This window comes from Ambystoma mexicanum, chromosome 6p, assembly GCF_040938575.1.
Source record: "Ambystoma mexicanum isolate Mex_15411 chromosome 6p, UKY_AmexF1_1, whole genome shotgun sequence".
In the NCBI taxonomy this organism is placed as follows: Eukaryota; Metazoa; Chordata; class Amphibia; order Caudata; family Ambystomatidae; genus Ambystoma; species Ambystoma mexicanum.
The window spans coordinates 217707733-217728744 of NC_090935.1; positions in this window are offsets into that span (position 1 = coordinate 217707733).

Genomic DNA, 21012 nt, shown 5'->3' on the forward strand with positions numbered 1-21012 from the left:
CAGATCCACCAGAAAGATCCCAACATCGTGGTGCAAAGCAACCATCATTCCAATTTTTAAACAAGGAAGCAGGGAAGCCCCCGCAAACTATCGCCCAATTGCCCTACTGGGCATCATGGGCAAACTCTTCGCAACTCTTCTTTTGGACCACTTCAACCGATGGGCGAAAACGGCTCCCTGCAGCGATCCTTCCAACTAGGCTTCAAGAAAAATGGCGGCACTGCACTGAACATCCTTATACTTACCATCCTGAAAGCCAAAATAAAAGAAGGTTCCCCCACAGTCTACGCAGCGTTTATCGACCTCTCACAGCCCTTCGACAAAGTCGAGAGGCCAAGACTGTGGAGAAAGCTGGAAAATTGGAATTGCCCGAACGCTGTCCTACAACCGATAATAGCCCTTCACACTAACACTACACTCAATGTCCGGCTGAATAGACAAGGAGCACTGTCTATACAAATCCAAGCACACAGAGGAGTAGAGCAAGGCTGCCCCCTGGCTCCGGCGCTCTTTGTGGCTTTTTTGGGGGACTACAAAGACTCGGAAGCCCGGGTCCGCAGCTTTCTGCCGAAGTTTGGTAATTGCACCCTCTCCCGTCTTCTCTACGCCGACGACATGATCTTGTTTGATCAAACTCCGATCGGCCTCCAGCGGCAGCTGGATAACCTGGCAGTCTATTTGAGCACCAACAATCTCCAGATCAATCAGACAAAAACCAAAATCATGATCCTTTCTAGATCTGGCCGCTCCCAGAAAAAAACCCGGTCCTGGTCAGTGTGTAAAACCAACATCGAAGTGGTCCCTCATTTCAAATATCTAGGAGTGATCATCGACGGGACTTCGCTGGAACTTAAAATGCAACAACATCTGTGGGCCAAAACCAAACAACTGACTTCCCAACTAAGAGCGATTGATAGAAAGTATGGCAAATTCTCGCTAGTGCCGGCCATTAATTTCTATAAGGGAAAAATGGTTCCGGCACTGACCTACGGCATGGACGCCATGTTTACTGTACCGTCCCAACTATGGAGGACACTGGAGGGCTACATCTGGAAATCCCTCCTAGGCCTACCCACCGCCATCCCAATCGAAGCCATCAGAAGAGAGCTGGGCCTTCTATCGCTAAGCGCCACCATCAGCGGAGCCTCACTTGCCCTCTTCAGGAAGACCCTAATCAAAGACGGCTTGCCAATTCTCAACATCATTGGACAGGAACTCGAATCAACGAACTGCAAAGCTGCTCAAAAATGGTTACACCTCCAAAAAACCAAACTGTAGAATCTGCAATGCACATTAAACGACCTGATCATGAACCCGCAAAGAGTCAGCGAAAAACTGAAACTTCAAGACTGGATCAGTACTATCGGCAAAGCCGTAGCAACCAAGTTCCTAAACCATCTTCCACCGACTTACAACAAATTGAAACTCCCCATGGCGTACTCTCTGAGATTCCCGGACAAAAAACTACGTTCAACATTTCTAAGAGCGCGCCTAAACTTGCTCCATACTCGCGAAATCTTAGGGATGAGAAGGCTGGCCACCGTTACCTCGTGCAGATTGTGTAAAACTCCGGACTCTATTGAGAACATTCTCCACCTTCTCCTAAACTGCCCCGCCTTGACTCAAGTTCGCACAGCTTTTCTCACTCCCTTATGGCTTGACTCGGTTCTAATCGATTAGCAAACGTGGTGGTACCGCTTGATAACTGGCGAAAAATCCTGCTGGGCTGCCGTCACGGCCAAAATAATGGAAGCAGCCTTTACCAAAATCAACGTCGCAACCTAGTCGCCTTTCTGGCCGTCGAACTTCAATGTTCACGCATCTAACAATAGATGATTACGCCACAGACAAACTTAGAGATAACTACTGCGTCCCACACGCCTTGACTCAGGCTCTATAAACTTTAATCTGTACTTTCTTCAAATGACGCCTTCTTGTAAAAATCATTTGTTGTGATTATAAACAAGTAATAAAAAAAAATTTAAAAAAAATGACATGGGTAAGGTGGCCCAATATATAAATGTATACACGGCTTTGGTTGATTTCCATTTTGGAACTTGCAATACATATGTACAGACTGACAAAAAAGTGTTTGGGATATTCAGCGTTTAATAGGGTGCATGCACTAGACATGGGTGCAGAGAGAGAGTGAGAAAAACAATTTTTGGACAAAGCAGGGGGAGGTCGAAGTGACAGAGAGAGTGTTGTCAAACTTAACTCTGAGATTTTTCACAGTGACAAAAGAGGGACAAGGGCCCATGAAGAAGCTCAGAATGGAGCTGGAGGAGGTGTCAACTGAAAACCACACATTTTTATTTGTTAGGAGTCAGGTTAAAAGGGTTTGGGTCCCATCCAGTTAGAGATAGCGGAAAGACAGCTCTGGAAACAAGAGGAAGCCTGGCTCTACTCCTTGTCCAAACTGATGGGCGTAAGTATAGAAGGCGAGACCAAAGAAAGGCACCAGGAAGCGAAAGATTGGACAAAAAACACAAGAGGGGAGAAATAAGAGCTGAGAGCTGTGTGGCACCCCACACTATGGTGACCAGAGGTCCCTGTTTTCCCAGGACAGTCCTGGGAAACTGACCTCCGTCCCGGGGTCCGGGAGATTTTTAATTTCATAAACCCCGTCCAGGGATCCGAAGAGTGGCTGTGTATGGTCCCGGTTTTTGCCGGGACCCGATTTCGAAATCCCGAAATTGGGCCTGTTGCGATGCTTCCTGCGCCTGAATGGGGGTGGGAATGCTTTTAGGCCCCATTTCCTCCCGCTCCCTGGCCGCTCTCCTCCAATGAGAGGAGTGTGCCTGTAAGCACCCCCACCCCTGCAATAGGCCAGTGACATAGAAGTAGGACTACAGTTTTACTTGTGTTTACTTTTGTCCTACTACTTCTATGTCTATGGCCTGACCCGTTTTCTTCCGGATCCGGTCTCACTGAATGGGGACTTACAGGTACATTCCGACCTATGCGGACCCGGTAAGTCCCCATTCAGTAAACCATTCCCCATTCCCATTGAGCCCCCATAGGGCTCAATGGGAATGGGGATGACGCTAATAACGGGCCTGCAAATTGCGGGCCCATTATTAGCTCCAGGGTCCCTTAACGGGTCCCGCAAAAAACGGTTGGTCAGACCAGCCGTTCCTGCTGGGACCCAATAAGGGGCCTCGGAATGACCCCCATTGAGTTTCTCGGGGAAGGTGAGGAAAGGGAGAATGCCACTGAGGAGGTGCAGCTGATGCTCAGTCTTCTTGGCAAGGTCTGTGCTGAGAGGAGAGAAGGAGAGAGAGGAGTCTAAGATGACAACATGTTTTTTTGCCTCACATGAGGTTGAGGGGAGAGGGCTCATGGAGGGCAGCCAGAGTGTGGGAGGGAAAGAGGGAGCAAGAGTTCCAATGAGAAGGTTCTCTGAACTACTGGCATTAAGGCAGAGCTCATTAGCAGTGCCCCAGGCCTGAATAGCAAATAGGCAGTCAGGAATGAGAGAGTAAGAGGAGGAAGCAGAGGAGGCAAGCTTGAAGGAGAGCATTGTGCGCTATGCATGAATATGGATATAATAATATATTCTCAGAGTATTAGAGAAACTCTAGGCCACAGTAGCATCAAAATAGACAAACCCTACTATCTGCCCGTATCCTTGCAAAATAAAAGAACATTTGCCACTGAAAGAAAGCCAAATGTACCCTGAAATGAAGAAGGTTCCTGGCAAGGGAAATTGCATTGGGAATGTCAAACTGCAGTCTGCATTAAATGCAATGTGCACACATTTCAACTGACTAGAATCTGTAACAAACATAGTGTGCTGCACGTCCCCAGTGATAGGCCTCCTATTGCTCAGTGTAGCGAAAGGTAAAGAAGGGGAGCACAGGCTTTATGTAAGAGATCCAACCGGCGCCCTTCCTAAAGACTCCACCGCAACAACTACAGCCACTAATGTACTCCAAAAACTAGAAATGCTTCCAGAAGCTTCTTATGCTCAGTCACCAAGCAACCAGCTTTATGAGGTTACTCACATAGGGATAATGGGGCATGACTCTGACCCAGAGGAAGTCTAGGGTTTCTGGATCTGTACATCATGAATTATCAGACTCTGGAATTCATAGTCTGAAGATTATAAAATAGGATAATAAGGTGATTCAGAATCAGGCCTGGCACCAGGGCCTTTCAAGCTATTCAATTAGATAGGGCCTCTACTCTTTTGGCCCCCTGCCTTCGAATTTGACAAGAAGTATTCATAGCTTTTCTTAAGCGGGAATTTAGGGGTTAAAGCTTCCCGGCTGCTTGCCTTTCTTTGTTTTGCTATGCGGAGGCCAGTAAGCCTGTTGTGTTATAATCTGTAGTTTTAACATCCTCTCTGTTGCTACATGTAGGCTTTGTCACTGTATGTGGTCACATGGTGGAGTGGAAGGGGTGCACTTATGCCCTAAAGGAAACATTACTCCTCAGAAATTGAAGGCTGCTGCACTTTATTTGTGCACTGCTGGCCAAAGACAGACCTTTCTAAAAAAAACTATTCAATAATCACAGACCTGTTTCACCCTTTGTTTATCTCTTTGGAGTGTGGTAGCTAATATACTGGGAAATTAATACTTATCAAGCTACTCGACCGGCTAAAACCAGGTAAATCACTCATTCAATTTGAATTAGGAAACATATTCTAATATTACAATCTATGCCCCCACAGTGGCGTCCCCTAATAGATGTCCTTTCCAAGTTGCACTGAATACACTCTTCCCATTCCTCATGATACATGGATTTAATGATCAGATAAATGCTCCTGATTTTCTTTTTTTTTAAATACCAACTGAAACAGCGTGTGCCCCAAAAATCCTATGACTACAACACCAAATCAATGCCTTTTTATTATGAACATATACAGGCAGGTTTTCACAGCTGCAGGTAAGAGGGGCCCCAGCCAATGTTTTCGGATTCCCCACTCCTCCCCCCCCTGCACAACGTGCAAGAATGACCCGAAGAATGGTGGTGGGGACGAATGAGGCTGAGCCTCCCTGGGGGACTTCCATTCCATACCGGAGATGCTTGTCCAGCCTTATTAGGTTGGGCTTTTTAATAGGACTTCATTGAAGGACACACAGAGTGCTTATAAATCAAGCGGCTGAAGGCAGACCTGGTAAGGCAGTTTCATTTCACCAGCTGCATGTTTACAACTCCAACTAAGTAATTAACTATCCGACTGCTTTGAAAAAACCCTGGCAAGCACTTCATGAGGAGTCGTTTTGGGCTGGGTGAGGCAGGAATGGGTATAAATGGCCATATGGATTAGCATGGACATGGGCAGTTAATTGGTGGGCTCATAACCCACAGCAACACCTATGGGCTGTGCGTTCCTCCTCATACGTCATTCCTTTGTGTTTCTCCTCATATGCCATTCCTCCCTCCCTCCCTGTACTCCATTGCAACAGTTTAGGTTTATAGGTGTCGCAAGCGACTCATAATAGCCCAAACTAATAAGAAGAGAAAAAGCAGGGAATTCTGTGGCTGAATGGTTAACCCCTGACAACTGCTCTGCATAGGTTCGAATCCTGCTGGCTAGATCATTTTATTTGTTTGAATAATTCTCAGCATACTGTAGCAGACAGTCTGGATGCCATAACAAACTCATGTTCTTGTGTGATATATGTTTTTTCAGTTACTTCCCTCCCACGAGCCTCCTCCTCCTCACGCTGGTGCGACAGCTGAAAGCCACAGTGCAGAAGTGGTGCAAGCTGCTTGGGCATACCATGACGAGCGGGAACCATAGTGGAGCAGCAGGACACACTCCTATCCCCAGCAAGTCCCAGCATGCAGTAGTCATTTTACACTTTATTATAGGGTTTGATGCTTGATTTCCTCCTGCTTCTATTCCCCACTCTACCACCCACTCCACCCTCCCAACTGTATCCTCACTCCAACACTCTACCTCTCCAAACCACCCACATTCTACCCCCACTCTCCCAAATCTACTGTACCGCCACCAGTTCTACCCCACCTGATTACTCTACCTCCTCTCTACCCTGAGTAGTTCAACTCCTGCCACCATCTCACCATACCAACCACCCTCCCTCATTAAGTCAACCCACTATTTTGCCCCATCTCACCCAACGCACTATTCTACCCCACCTATTACAATACCCCACGTCTGTACCCCACCTCTCCATCCCACCTCACTACTATACTCCAGTGCCCACTCCCTTAAGCCATCCCGCAACTCTACACAACACTCCAGCCTACATCTCCCCTAAAGTCCACTCACTCTACCCCACTAAACTAACCCACTCCCCCTCTACCCATTCAACCCCACCTCATCCCTACAATGCTGCCCCAACACCACTGTGCTGCACCAACACTTTACACCTCTGTACCCTCTAACACTGCACCCCCGCTGAACTCTCCCTCTAACCCCCTCCCCACACCACCCTACCCCCACACATTATACCTCACTCCATTCTTCCCATGTCCTACCCAAATTCCATCTCCTCTACCACCCACTGCCCGCCAGACTCTTACCAACCGCACTACTCTACCCCATCACAACACTTTAAGCCAGGCCACTGCTGTAGCCGAACTCCCCCCACACTACCCCATCCACTCTGCCCCCACTACTTTGGCCCACACCCCTATTCCACCCTTGCCCATTCCCCTAACTGACCCTACTTCTACCCCACTTTACCCTGCCTCACTCGACCTCTACCCAACCCTCCCTCTAACCCTTCCCCACACACCCTATTCTATCCCACTCTACCATTGTCACGCTCTACGTCACACCACTATACCAGACCCGCCCCACTATAACAGCACCCCCTCTATTCTACTGCTACCCCACTCAACACTCACCCCATTACACTCTGAACCCTCACAACACCTCACCACTCTCTATCTGCTCTCTACCCACCCTCTCTATCTCATCCACCTGTAGTTGACTCCTCTCTAATCACCAGATGACATTTAACCTCCCCATCAGCCCACTCTTCCAGCTGACAACATCCTTTCGACTACACCTCACCCCACCCTCCCTACCTCACCCCTGCTAACCCACCCAATGTCCACTCTACTGTACTCATCCCACACCCACCCTTCCACCCTCATCTCTGCCTACTATCCCTCACTCACCACTGCCTATCTCCGCCAACTCACACACACTAAGTCGCCCCTGCCTACTCATCCTACTGTACCATATCTACTATGCTCACCAATGCCTAGTGATTCCCACCTTACCCCTACCCATTCTCAGGTCCACCTTAAATTACCCTTAACATCACAATGCTTAATTAAAAGTTCTAACATGGCTGCAATTTAGTGTTTTCTTACACATAGCATTAGTAGTGCTACTATGTTGTTTCCTAACGTTGTGTCTGCAAACAATAACTTCCAGACAAGTTTGGAGTTACTGGGTAAGTAGAGGCCACATATTTACTGCAGTCTAATCGGTAAATGTAACATGTATTAAACAACTTAAACTATTGTCTTTAACAATGCTTGTATTTTTACTGTAAGTCAGTCTTAGACACACAACAAGCATGCATTCTAACCCGTAAATGTAACAGGTAATAAACAATTACAAACGCCAAAAATATTGACTTTACCAATGCTTGTTTTTTTACTGAAAGTCAGTCTTAAGATAAGCACACAACCAGCACCAGCGTGAGAAATGTTGGCACTACTCCGCTAGTTATCCGGTTTCATGAATAACAAAAAGTCAGAAGCTGACAGCTCTTGGCGCTCATTTTGATCATGCCAGCAGCACCCTGCAATAGTTAGTCATCATGACCTTAGTGCAGCTCCACTAGTCTAGGAACTTGCAACACTGCTCCAGCAGGGTCGTTGGTTTGGGCATGTACTGCGGCCTCAGCCAGGAAGCCGGGCACTAGGTTGCAGCTCTCTAGTTCCGTGGGCAGGTGAGCACTACATCTATATGTGCCAGTGTCAACGGGTTCCTGTGCTGTGGGGTGGCTCTACAGAGCCCAGGAAGAGCCTGGTTAAGCTAGGCATTTTATATTTGCTATGCAACCTCTACTGGGTGCACCAAAACCGAGGTACATGGATGGCAGACCGCCAATTTACAGCCAGCAGCACAGAAATGGCAACGACAGCACAGTCACCAGACAACAGCCCCACCCCGAAGGAAAGTGCCAGTGCGAAGGTTGAGTGTCGAAATAGACCACGCTCAGATGACTGCCAGGCAAGTTCATAAGTTTAGTAATGGGTTTATCTGCATTTGTTTATCACTTCCTTATAGAATTAAAACACGGTTGATCTATTTTCTGTGGCTAGGCTGTTAAAATGTTCCACTTGCCAACTATAGAATCACAGAAAGTTAAAAATGAGGATGTGTTTAAAGAAGCAGTTAACAGTTGGCATCTCATTTCAACTACTATTTGTAATGTTTGTTTTGCTATTTCTAAATTGCACATCTACCAAAGATATGATATGATAAGTCATTTATAACACGTCTGTACAGAAATGTTTCAAGGTGCGACAAGACAAGGGGGGAAATTAGAGGGAGGACATGGCAAACGATCTTACTAGGCCTTTTGTCATTCAGATAGTGCAAGTGCGAGAACGAAAAGTGCAAGTGGAAAGGAAGGGGAAGTGCAAGGTGGAAAGGAAACAGGGCAGCAATGCTCTGAGGAAATGCAGCCAGGGCAGCGCGGCTCTGGGTAGTGCAAGGAGACAAGGGACTGTAGGTTTACAATAACAGCCACTCAGTGCGTGATAGGCCCGGAGGCAGTGCAAGGGTGACTGATCAAGAAAGAGCATGGTACCCAATGAGACTCTGAGGGTAGCCAAGCAACCAGTGAGTACAGCAGACAGGTAGGTCAGGTAGGTCAACATCTCCAATGAGCCAGTGGCTGTTGTACATGCAAATCCACAAACTGATGTGGCACAGACATGCTAGAAAATATCTTGGCCTTGGCACGTATGTATTTACAAATTCATCACTGCAGGCAGGTAAATAACTCGATTGTGATCTGAGTTGTTTCGATGTGGTGTGGGGTGGACTATGTTTGTTATTAGTGCATGTGCAATTGAATAGCATTGTTGCTTCATGTAGCGCTGTGTGGCTCTGAGTTGCGAATAGATGTAATTGGGCAGTCATAAGGGAGACTCGAGGCCAAGTAACTACACATTGCGCCTCATTATGAGTTAGGTGGAAAATCGGAGGTAAATCCTCTAAAAAATAGCCCTGAGGAATTACTGTTACCGCCACTTGGTCAGGAGGAATTTCTACCTGATTACAACTGGTGGTGGCTGTGAATTCCCCATTTATTTTGGTTTCATTGGATCCAATGGGGCTTTTTTTGTGAAATTACTGCAGCAGAATTACTGCTGCGGTAATTCCAACAATTCTGCCGATTTTTCAGAGTTGAGTGGGAAGATTTACCTCCAGGGTTTTGCTGGAGGTAAATCCTCCACTCAAAACACAAACTCATAATTTGGCTCGCAACCGCTTGAGTACCTACTGAGTACAGACTGCTGTCTGCTGGGACTGCTGCTCCGCTGAGCCAAAGAAATCAAGTTTCTCTATTACCATTGCACCACAGCAAATTCAGGTCCAACAGATGCAACAAGCTAAATTACATAATTATTGGACTGATTCATGGACTCTTTGCACCTAAAATATTAATGTATCCTTTTGTTTACTTGGGCACTCCCACTAGCACATCAACTGCTACATAACCAACGTGGTGTGTGCACCCGTTCTAGTATTTTCTGAGTACAGACTGCAGACCGCAGCACTGCAGCGTAGCGACATGCGAGTCTGTTCAGTCTAACTCGAATTAACATTTTGTAAACTTATTCTCAGCTAAGGTTTATACGGCAGACAGCTACGAATCTAACAACTGGTTCCTAGGCTGATTGCAGTTAACGTAGTGGACCAATGCAACATATCGCCTGACAACAGGCATGCCACCAATTCAGGCCCCGTTGGGAGGTTTTCCTCCAAATGGTGATACAAAAGGGCTCAATGACCAAATGCAGACATGTGTTTCGAACTTTATGCCTAACACAACCATGATGGCGGACATTAGACAGTCCTTGGAACCAACTACAGTGGCGGATCCCTTTCTGCTGAATCCTAACACTGAGCATCGTAGTGACGCCAATCTCATTTTGTCAGACATGACGATGAGAACGTGTTCATCTCCGCGCTCAGCCAATGACATTTTCCATATGCCAAACTGCAGTCCCAATTTGTCGCCGGGGACAGCAACACGTCCACAAACATCGGTCTCGATCCATGCAGTCGACTCCTCTGTGATACCGCCACTCTACTCGCAAATTGTGCAAATAGGCACAACCCGTACACACGTTCAGGAAAGGTCCAAAGGTCCCCCAAAATGCTAGCATATGCTGGACCAATTACTCACCCTCATTCAACGCAAGCCTCGCTGCCGGATACTCGAATTTCATCTGTAGTAGAAACGCAGGCTAATCCGAGTGGTGCATCTATGCAACTTTCCACCTCACCAATTTTATATTCCAATGAACAAGTGAGGTAACATAATTCACCTTCAGTATCTGAATCCTCACTAATGGCCACATTTCGCAAACCCGTACATCGCCCATCCTTTGGGTTCCCCCAATGCAGTCCAATATTGAAATTACCTTAACAGCGGTTAATGCAAGCATTTTCTCCTTAACCAAATTGTACGAAATGCTCAAACAGAAAACTGCCTCTCAGACGTCTATGTTGCAGTCTATCATTCACAAAATTGATTGGATGGTAGGGATTCACCATCTCTATTGAACTTGGTGCAATCTCCTCATACTACTGACGTATTTAATGGCATCTAATCAGAATGTCGTTGGCCTGCCAGAATCCAGGAACGGATTGCTTTAGCAACGGAATGCCCTCTACAGCTGAATCCTGCGTCCTGGCACACTCTCCCAATCACCTTTCTGAAGTATGAAGCAATCAAGAATCCATTCCGCCACCAGTCATAGAGGTAGAGAATGCAGGCATCCCGCTATATGATGTTTTTTGTCCAAGTGTTTTAAATAATAACAAAACAAAAATAAGAGGAATCATAAGCGGACCTCTGCAATATGCAGCGATTCCAGTAATACAAAGAAAATCACAAAATGTGTGTATGCCAGCTACAATCAGAAAACATTCCTTGCAAGCTGAATGCAACAGCAATCCCTCCTGGACAGAATCTGGCAGCTCCCCAGGGTAAGCTGAACATACAATCAATTACTCATGAGGCTGATTGTACCAATCCTGCAATTGCTGAGGATGTTGTAGAAATTGTTCATAACATCACTGATAAGCTGATGAATATGTCTGCATAAACAACGCATTCAATACCTATAAAAGAAATAGTCTATCAAAGTTTGCATGGTTTACGTACAAATTTAGAGAAATCCAATTAGACTTTTTGTGTAAACATGAATGGGGATGCTTCGACATTCAGAACATTAGATCAGAAACGAGCTGAGGCGTCAAAGTCAGTCGTGGACCAGAGCAAACAGATTGATAGATCGGTCCTGGTGCAAATATCGAACAGAAATGCACTTCACATCTAAATCAACCAACAGACCTGCAATCTAATACAGGAATCGACCAACGAAGCCACCAGTACATAGTTCCATTGCAATTAGAAAATGAGAATATATTAATAACCATGCTGGATAGACTTCATGTGGACTTGTATGCCAACAGGTCCACTCCTCTAACCATTTTCCACTTGATTCCAACATTACGACATATCCGGTTTAAAGACATCCAGTCAATAAGTTACCCTGCACAAGACAAGCTCGATACTGTAGAAGCTATTATTCCATCAAAAATAGTCAAAAACGTAGTCTGGAGTGAAAGAGATGCGTAAGGTGCCATGGGGCTCTTGCTTGAAGCAGTTTAACCACCAGCACCCCCTAAACCAAGCATGCAACAACTACCCCAAGCACAAGGTCAATTAATACCACCTAATCAGCCTTGTTGCAAGTGAGGGAGAGAACCTCCACCAGATCACCAACCAGCACAAGTCAAATATAAGTGGGGATGGGTCACAAAAGCAAAAGATAATTGCTATATGTCACCTGCACAATAACAAGAGCCCAAATGAAAAACACAAATCTGCTCCATGGTATGTTGAAATACGAGGGGGTTTTCGCACCTTGTAATGAAAAAGACCCCCTCTCTTAATGACTATGATATAGTGTTATTCCAGGAAACCTGGTTAACGTCGCCCCCTGTATGGTCTGACCATCAGATTGTCACAATACTAGCTTCAAAGGCCAACAGAGGGCGCCCGACCGCAGTCCTCCTGGTAGCCGTCAGAAGCGACTCTCAATTGAATCTTGAATCATGGCTCTCCCCAGATCCAGGAATACAAGCGGTTAAAATATCAACAACAAATAATACGCATCCGCTGTTCCCAGTTACTGTATTAATAAACATTTACTGGAATCCACTAGCACCGAATGAATTGCAGTTCATCATAAAACTTGAAACTATCCTTGATCTCATTGCTCTTGACGTTCAGGTACATACCCCCATTATCGCAGGTGATTTTAACATGAACTGTCTAGTGAGTAGCACCAAGCAATTTAACTCCTGAGTAATGGAGTGGACCGCGTTAATGGAAATGAGGGACTTTTCTATATTGAATGGCTCCTCAGCTGAAGACAATCCACCAGCGCCCACATGGTCCAGAGGAGTATCAACATATATTCTGGACTAAGTGCATGTCTCAGCAAGTGCAAACAAGTACATAGCATCTTTCAAAGTTATACCAACAGATATTAGTGACCACAACATACTCAACACCAGATAGACACCGCATATGCTACAAACAAGTCAATTCTGCAAACAACCACTAGAGATCAATAATAGTAAAAATCGACTTAGATGGATCCCCAAGTCAAAAGAGGCTCTAAATCAACACATCAGGAAATCCTGTACACGTAATATGCAAACTAATCAAGAATTCCTTACTGATCACATACAGTTAATCTCGCAAACAACTCAAGCAATCTCTGGCACAGTGTTTAAACACAAGTATCTGTTTAGTATAACCATTTTTGACCTGAAGAAGCAAATGTGACAAGCCTTGCAGCGTCTACCCGTGCTGACTCATGACCATCAAAGGACTAAGGTCAAGACCAAGTATCGAAATAAAATCAGAGAGACCCTAATGCTCCAGAAACAGAAGGATGCAGAACTAATGTTAAACTCCTTAATGACAAAATCATCCAGAGAAATTTGGCGCTTAATAATCTGCAAACAAATGTGCACAAAACAGCAGAGCTAAATACAATAGGGGAGACGAAATGGATTAACCATTTTCAAAAACTCTTATTTAAGGAAGAAGTAATAGCTTCTAGGATCTTTATCCCAATACCAAATCTTATGGAGTTTGAATTTGACAATCTAGATATCCTGCTAATAATAAAAAAACTCTGCAAATCTCGAGCTGCGGGGCCTGACAATTTAACTAATGTGATTATAAAGACCCATCCGGAAGCATGGGCGTCGGTCTTAGAGCTAATATATAGACAGGTTATACACTCAAAACAGATACCTCCCTCCTGGCAAGAATCAATCATCCATTGCGCTCACCTGGTCTCTGCGGAGGCGTTGGGGCACGGTTGCAGCTCTCCCAGGAGTTACATCACCCCCTTCAGGTTTCTCCCCTGCGGACAATCTGTGGGTGGGGACAATTGGTGGCACTGCTCCTGCGTGGATATGTGAAAACGTGAGTGTGCTGATCGGTGACTATTGTACCTCTCAAACCCTTCCACCCAAGGTGCGATTTCTGTGGGCATATATATCGGCCCATAAAGCTCACTTGGAAATTATGAATGATGACCTCTCCGTCCTGCTACTTCTGGCAGGGGCGCTTATTGTTGAGATCTAGTTCCTTCACTGATCCTTGGTAAGTGTCTCTCAATGTCTCTCGTCTTTTCCCCTTTCTGTTTTCTCTCAAAGTTTCTTGTCTTTTCCCCTTTCTGTTTTCTGTCTTGGTATTATTGCTCTCAATATTTTTGTTAATTCCTGAATGACATTTTCTCTTCTGTTTTCTTCCGACTTGATGGAAATGTGGCCCAAAAGCAGCTGTGGAGGCACGGAACGCGGCCGGGAGGAAGATGGATGAAACCGCAATATCTGACAACAGGTGATTGATGGTTTATGGGAAAAGCACAAGTTTCGGTGGTAGCGTGACCTTGAACTTAATGTCTGTTAAGTGTCTAACCTTGCCTTTCATTTTTACTTGCAGGTGCTGTGGTCGCGGGTGGAGCGCGTCGTGCTGCGCTGTCAAGATGAAGATTTCAGCGGCCCGGAAGATTTGGAGATGAGCTGCGGTACCAAGATGAAGATTTCAGCGTCACAGAAGATTTGAAGGTGAGCTGCGGTGCCAAGATGAAGGTGTCAGCGTTTGGAAGATTTGAAGATGAGCTGCGGTGCCAACGAAGACGCGCACAGCGAGGGGAGGATCCCCACGTGGTAAGTATGGAGGCAGGAAACAGGATTTCCAAAGGTAAATTTAATCCCAGGCAGCGGTGAGTGTTACGCTGCATGGAAGTGCAGAATAACGCGAAGCGTCTGCCTCAGGGATCGGAGCAGTTTATATAGCTGCGATTGTGGGCACGCCCACTAGGCCTGGCTTGCCTGCCACACCCTGCCACTCCTAGTGAGTCAGTATGTGCAAGGCAACCCAGTAGCAGCAGCCCCAGCCAAGAGTACACGTGGGGCTGCTTTAGAGATGGAGGTTCCCATGTCAAATACACTTTGCACCCAAAATGAGGTGCTATGTTCATAATAAAAGTGTTCTTGATCCAAAGGAATGTTCTTGCTTATTGTACTTCATGAGCCAAAGGCGCCAGGACTGTGTCCATCTGGGCCCCCTGTGTATGTGACCCTGTAATGTTTGTGTCCTTGGCCCGATGACCATGACATCATCGTCCCTATATTTACAAAAGGTGACAGGAACGATCCAAACAATTAACGGCCAATTGCTCTTTTAGCTGCTCCAGGTAAAAACATGGCAAGGCGGATACTGTGATTTTTTTTTTAAATGGCTAACAGACAATAATAAGCTAGACAAGCACCAGTCGGATTTTGTCCCCGGAAGTGGAACAGCATTAAATCTGATGATACTAGCGGCTCTTAAAAAACAATTCTGCAGTGCCAAACAACTGATATTTTTAGCGTTAATTGATTTTAAGCAGGCCTTTGATTGAGTGCCTACGGAGATTTTATGGTCAAAACTTTTTAGCAGAGCTTGTCCGGAACCATTATTTATTTAATTTATCAATGTTACTCCAATACCTCAGTTAAAGTGAAATTATCAACCAATGGCTTATTGACTAAAGCAATAAAAACTAATGTTGGTCTTAAGCAAGGATGCCCATTAGCATCAATTCTATTTAATTTTTTATCAGTGACATACACGCTATATTTAAAGAATTACGTGCATTTCCTCAAAAACTTGCCACAATCGAAATACCATATTTATTTTATGCGGATGACTTAGTGATTCTGAACAAGACCCCCAACTGGTTTACAAATGAAAATTAACAGCACTAATCATTTATGAAAAGAAAATTCACTTGACCATTAATGCGGACAAGTCCAATATATTCATATTCCACCATCGACTTCCCAAAACAGGATACAATTTCAATTGGAAAGTTACTGTACAGCAAACTTTACACTATAAATACCTTGACCTAAACATCAATTCAATCCCGACTGACCAGCAATATAATATAGAAATAAAGACCAGGATGAAATTCCTGGCAATCCAAGGAAAAATAACTCATCGAAAATATGGAAAAGGTTCAGTTGTGCCAGCCATAACCTTCTATAAACAGAAGGTTTTGCCCATCATTACATATGGAAGTCAATCAAAGTGGTTAAGCCATAGTCCATGCTGGAACAGGCTGGAAGGTATTTATTGGAAAACAATCTTGTCATTACCGCAGAGTATGCCTATCCCGATTATTAGATTCGAATTGGGCCTTATATCTCTCACTGCAAAAAGCAGCATAGCAAATGCTAGCAGTTTACAGGAAATGTATTTAAACATCTAGTTCATCATCCAATCTCTTCCCGGCATTAAGCGCAGTATTAGAATCTCCAAAAGCATATCTCTTAGAATTTTGGAAGACGTTGTGTCTAAATTCACTAGAAATAGCAGACGTTTCAATAGAATTATTTTTGACCAGCCCAGACAAAGCAAAACTGAAATTCTAGTGGTATGATTGGATAAACACTTGCGAAGAATGCAAAACCTGCACAGTTTTTAAAGCTGGAGCATTTCTGTAAAAATCAATGAATGTGCCACCCAAGTATTTAATGAAATTCTCAATCCAAAATATGCAAATACAATTCTCAGGATGCGTTTTAATTCATGGCCAACAAAAGCAAAAAGAGCTGCATATATTAAAACAGCAAAGCAGGATATTGTGTGTAGATTTTGCAAAATAGCCACCTCCATAGAAACACTCCAACATCTAGCAACCGAATGCCCAGCATTAAATATCGCCAGACAACAATTTTTCTATAAACATTTTAAAAACAAAACTGCGATGACAAAAGAACAACTGTGGGTTGAAGTATTCAATGCTGATAGGATCACGACAAATATTGCAACGGTACAATTCCTCATATCCCTGAATCACAAACCAGGGACATCAGTAGAGCAAAACAATGCAATGTGAGATATATAGTTTAATGTGAATATATTCAACATGTACCTTAGATAAAATCCAATGACTTCTCACATGAACATTATGAATTGTATGCAGATGATACTAAGATTTTAAGAATAATTCTTTTAGATTGCATTATTTTATTGAATGTTATTAACCTATTTATGATTATGTAGATTTTAAACAGGAAATGTTCTTAAGTTTTAATCGGAATGGTTTTAGAATAAGTAATATGAATATTAATATAGCAATCTATGTGTATGTTGTTTCAAAGGCTATGACTACATCATATTAATCTAGCGATTAAGCGCGAGATGTATTGGTGACTAATTAGAATAGCTTGAAAAGAGTAATTACTAATAGCAACACTTCAAGGGAAGTTTTACGATTGGTCAAATGTACGTGATTTAATGCATGCGTCATGAAATTTCAAAAACCATGTTAACAACAGCGTGCTGGTAACAAACAAAATGAGCTATGATCGAATATAAGTAACATCGACGAATGCTAGAGTATATGTATGCAAAAGCCTAAATTAAGAATGGTGATTAGCAATGCTATGAGTCTATGCAATTGCTAGGTATACCTGTAGGAAAAGTCTATAACATTGTTGTGATAAATTAAGAGAATTCATATTCTGTATTGAAAAAGTTGTAATTACAACTAATAAAATGTTCAATAAAAAGAATTTGGTGAAGTGCTAAAATTGTGTGGCAATATTTTCATACCCCCTGCATATCTCCTCATAAGCGGGAGACAGAATAATTGCTCTCTCAGTTCTATTAGTCCTGTGAATGTGAGTCCACTGGTTCTCTCACATACAGATATCTAGTTATTGATTCAATGTCAACATTTCCCAAATTTGCCTTGCTTTATTTTGTTTGTATAATATAATATTAACAGATGTTGATTACATTCTGTTTTGAGGACATTAGTTTTTTCACTTCTTCTTCTCCCAGGATCTCAGTTTAGCATTTTTAGAGCCATGGTTCTAAAAGTCAATATGTGTTTTGGTTCTTCAAGGAGCTATTCAGATTCATCCAAGATGGGGTTAAGGCAGGCATATGGTGTAGCTCAATTAGAACCAAAGGGTTCCCTTCAATAAACACAGTTTTGATTATTAGGTGTCTGAAAGACAGGCTGCTCTGGTGGAACTGCAGGAAAAATAGGATTTTAAGGGTTCCATGTGATAATATCCTAGCAAACATATCGCCATACAAAAATGTCGCCATATTTTTGCGGTGATATTACCCCATGGAACCTGCGGGGGACATCCCTGCAACCCCCATATATTTTTAAAGGGAGCGGGGGACACCCCCGCAAACCCCCCACCCATTTACCCCATAAATTATCCCCACCAAAAATATTGCCTATGGCCGTTCTCGATGACCATATGTACGGCGATATTTTTGGTGGGGATAATATTACCTGATACCATTTTAAGTACTAAGGTTTCTGCAACTAGGTCAGAACTCATAACATGTTTAAATTACAATACAGATCCAGTAGCCATTGTGAGTGATTTTGCAAATGTTAAGACTTGCAAGAATATTTTTAGACCAACCGTTCCAGCCAGGAAAAATGATAAACATTTTTCAAAAACTTGCCTGCTTGCCAAATGTAAGGATGAGAAAAGACTGCAGGGATACGATGTAGATGCCGGGAATATAAGTCGATTATATCAGACAAGAGGACTGAAATAGCTCTCAAAAACTGGGAAGCATTGTTTGAAGCACCAGTGAGGTTGGATTCTGAAGCCTTCTGGAACATTATGGCTAAGAATACAGACGGTGTAACGGATTTAAGACAGGGAACACTCCAGGCAAGGACTCTTTCCACTGGCAAGGACTGTGGTACACAATAAAAACACTTTATCTCTTATTGATTTCGGATTCAACTTTAAGAAGGCCCCCAACTTGTCTCACATCCCCCTTAACAAACACCCCATGTCACGATGGACCATGAACCAGGCCGGTGTGTAAAATGAAATATTTATTTATTTTTAAAATTCAAATGCATAATCAAATAAATCAAATTTAGGGCAGCAATCACCAGGGTGATTATTATATACAGCAAAATGTTATAATCCAATGAATTAAACTTTCTGATATTCGATACATGCATTTTGAATGAATCTATTAGCAGCATGGTTACCCCCTTACCAGGTACCGGGTCCGGGTTCCTTAAATGAGGAATTACCGGGCCATTCCAACTTTGGAGGACCCGGTAGTTCCTCATTCGAGGAACCCGGACCCGGTACACCCCAATTCGAGCCCCCATAGGGCTGAATGGGAATGAGGAGGGAGCTAGCAATACGGGCCTTTTGTTAGCTCCCTGGTCTGCTAGCGGGTCCCGCTAAGGGCACCTGGTTTTACCAGGTGCCCTTTGAGGGTCTCGTGAGCAATCTCGTATGGGGTGGTAAGGGGTTGACGGCTCCGGCACCATTACCAGTGCCGTTAACCCCTTACTGCCAAGGTCGTAATGACCCCCCAAGTCTTTTTGGGAATAAGTATAATATACATTTAAACCAAACCCAATCCCCACACATGTAATACTGTGTCTGTGCGAATAATGGTATAACTTCATATTTAGTTTCAGGTGTAATTTCCCTGCTTTGCAAAAGCGGGTTTATCCGTATTCTTTTTATCTCCTGTTCATTTCACAAAAGTTTCTTTGGCATTAATGTTCTATAAGGCTTTTACAGATCAGGTCAATTTCTGGGCACAGAAATATGTTTGCAAATAGTTTCTTTGTAACTGACACATGACCAGAGTAAATGCCACGCTGTAGCTTTCCTTTTGAAGTACTTGGCGTGTGTTGATTTTTCAAAAGTGAATCCTCGCTGTGCGGATCTGAACAAGATTCTCTGCTCTTCACTGACTTTATGGGATGAAAACAATACCGTTCTACAGGGCTTGTCTGGTTTTATGGCATTCAGATGCAATACACAGGCAGGGCTGTGTTGAGTAGAACAAAGTGTGTGCTGTTTAAAACAAAAAGAGACACCAGTGTGATGCTGTCTGGAATGGAGGTCATTTTCTGGCGCAGCCTTGAGTTTTTACTGACAGAATAGAAATGCAGAGCCATTCTGCATTTAAGTTATTTTCTCCAGCTATACGTGATGAAAAACAAAAGGCAGCCATTCGTGGGGTGGCTACGTTTAAATCTCGCCTCATATGTGCTTAGCAAACAAAAGCACAGCCATTTTTGGACAACTGCTAAAATGCAGTTTTGTGATGCAGGGAATATCTGTTGGGGCTGGTAAATGTACCCCACAACAAGTTGGACACTGGATGTTTACCGACCCCTTAAGTTCACATTGCAGAGGAGGATTGGGTAAAACACTATTTGTAGCTTTTTATTACCGAAGAAATTGCAATGAGTAACACAAGTAGTACCACTAGGAAAGTCTGGAACCATAGACATCACAGGAGTTGGGAATGAATGGTTTTGATTAGACAGAAGCCACTTTATTCAGTGGGAATAGATGTGTTTCGATTAATTTATTTTGTTCCTTGTTGGACCTGTGGGGAACGTACTTAGTCCAGGTTTTTAATGGCATTATCCTTACCAACCAGACTCCAGAAAGTTGGTTGGTCAGGATTGTTGTCCTGATTTATTAAAATGGAGGTAAATCCTTATCTTCCTCCTTCCAGTCAGTTACCTTTTTAGATGAGACCTCAAAGTTGTATTCTGGCATCATTTTGAAATGTGTGGTGGAATGAGTGACAGACAATAACATTCTTTTTGACAAACAATTAGCCTGCAGACCAGGCACTGGTATGGTACATCAATGCCTGAATCTTTATCTCATCTTGTCTGTCTGTTGATAGGAGATTTCTCTGGAAAAATCTTTGTCACATGTGGGTACTTAACACTTAGTTCGGATGCTAGAGTCACTATATGAGGGTTTGTGTGTGGATGGAGAACTAACTGAATATATCAATGTGAATAAGGACCTTTGTCAAGGATGCATTCTCACGCCCCTTCTTTTTCATGTGTATGTTAATTAGCTTGCCCCATATCTGGAATCACTTACTATTGACATCCCTCACTGTAGAGCCAGGATATTGCCAGTTATCAGCTATGCTGATGAGGTTGCTCTGCTGGCTGGGTTCCCCAGATCATTGCAGGATTTCATAAAAGAGTATGACAATTTTATAAGTGACTAGCAAAAAGTACCAGTCCTCCGAACGGGTTCTGTGGACAGACATGACAACACTCTCATCAATTGTTGAAAATCAATGATCCTGTAGGTTGCTGTTCCGATTTGTTTATCACTTGATGTGCTTTGCACTCTGATGTAAACTGCACTGAGAATAGGCATGTGTGGCTGGCAACATACCTCAGAGCAGACAT